Here is a 2,033-nt window from a genome sequence, read left to right as displayed (position 1 = left end):
GATGTTTGGGTGCATAGGAGGAAGAATAGCCAGCAGGAAAAGGGAGGTTATAGTGCCGATAGCGTAGCTGGTTTTACTTCTGGGCTGTTAGAGGCAATTTTGTGAAATCTGAGCTTGGCCTCTGTCAACAGTGTTTGTGCTCTTTTTAGCAGATCAATTGCTTCTCCAGCTGTAGGCATAATTTTCAAGTCGGCACCTCTATAGAAGTCTTTTTCAATATAGTGTTTTGCATCTGTACCATACTCTTTCTCTCCTTCATGGGCTATCCTAAGCCCATATGTTGCCACTGCAGGTGATGGACTATTGACAAAGATGTGAACTTTCATTCTGTATTCCACAATCTCTTGACTGAGGTCGATTGCGATACAACAGGAATCTCAAGTAGTTTCTGTAATCTGGATGCACTAAAAAGCGGTAGAACATTTATGTCTGTATACAAATGCTATAAACCTAAAAAATAAAATAGGAGAACTTGAGTATTAATAGGTTATTTAGAAATGTGGAGGCACCGCTGGGATAATAGGGTACAAAAAAAGGGAAAGAATACTTACAAATGAAGTACCGTGATCCCCAATGAATAGGCACCTTATGAATGCAGCGTCATGTATGAGATGATTCTGAGTAAAAGACGGTAGTTAATTAACAAAGGAAGATAAGGCAAACCTACTGACCTGATGAAGGTAGATTCTGCTTCCTAGGGAAATAAAAATGGGTAAAATTTATATTCAGAAGTTTTCTGAGTAAAAGAGGTGTATTTAGAAATTCCACAAATAATATCCACATTTCTACTTGGTTCCCATACTGGGAGTCAAACCCAGGCCGCCTGGGTGAAAACCAGGAATCCTAACCGCTAGACTATATGGATTTTAGGTTTTAGCTGTATCGGCCTGTTTCTGCTATATTGGGAAATTTTCGGGGGGTCTTCACCTGGGATTTTCCTACACAGGACTTATTTTCCCTCCCTCACTATACAGCACTGAATGATGAGGTAGATATAATAGGCATCTCAGAAACCTGGTGGAAGGACACTGTGTTACCTGGATACAAATTATATTGCAAGGATAGAGTAGATCAAATTGGAGGTGGGGGCTCCGCTATATGTTAAAGAGGGAATTGAATCAAACAAAATGTTTTCAAAGATTAGGATAGCAAATTGGGCAACAGTATAATAATGCCTCTGAAGTTAACTGCATCTATGTGACTAACAATTAGGCACACCCATTTTTGCTGATGGAAACCAGGCCTAAATACCTGTGCCTAAGTTGTGCACAGATTTGGAGTATTCTATAGCAGCGCACCTAACTTTTAGGAACATCCATAACCTGTCCATGCCCCTTCCTTGGCCATGTCCCCTTTTAAGATTCGTGCACTAGAATTTACTTACACTACTTTATAGAATACACTTAGAAAGTTGTGCATGTAAATGACAATTAATGTCAATAATTGCATGCTAATTGGCAATTATCAGTGCTGATTGACTTGTTAAGCAATTAAGTTGTGTGCGCAAATTGGCAATATGCACAGATTTGCGCATGCAACTTTGGCCACAGTAGACAGAATCTGGGGGTTAGTGCATTAGGATTAGTCTGCATTAACTGGATACGACTGGGTTAATTTGGAAGGTCTAAGTGCCTCCTAAATGGGAGGTGGTAAGTGCTCCTGCATTCATTTTTTGCAAGTATTGCATGCTAATATGGACATTAGCACATGGCCTGCATAGAAGACAAGAAAAGACCGGAACATATAACCCTACACTATACCTATGACATGTTGAACTAACATCTCTTATGACAATAAATGAAATTAGAATACATTAAATGGTGAAGTTAAATAATATTATTCTAGTCCACTTCCTCATTCAGTCCCCAAGGACCTCAGTACCCAACTGATGAATCCAAGTCAAGCACAGCGCAATCCCTTTATGGTGAACATTCGTTGTGGCGCCTCCTCCTCTTTATATTATTACTGCTGCGTAGCGAGACTTGGGAGTGTGGGAGACTGGGGCTGCTAACAGCTGGTGGGGAAACTGTAGT

The 2,033-nt window shown here is 40.2% G+C and overlaps 1 non-coding gene across 1 annotated transcript; it reads right to left on the bottom strand.

Moving 5' to 3' along the window:
- Nucleotides 1-793: 793 nt before the first annotated feature.
- Nucleotides 794-865, bottom strand: TRNAE-UUC. Its single transcript has one exon. It is a non-coding gene; the product is annotated as a tRNA-Glu (tRNA).
- Nucleotides 866-2,033: the final 1,168 nt, after the last annotated feature.

This window comes from Geotrypetes seraphini, chromosome 5, assembly GCF_902459505.1.
Source record: "Geotrypetes seraphini chromosome 5, aGeoSer1.1, whole genome shotgun sequence".
Taxonomy (NCBI): Eukaryota; Metazoa; Chordata; class Amphibia; order Gymnophiona; family Dermophiidae; genus Geotrypetes; species Geotrypetes seraphini.
The sequence above is the reverse complement of the archived record's forward strand: the minus strand, read 5'-3'. Positions and strand labels throughout refer to the sequence as shown.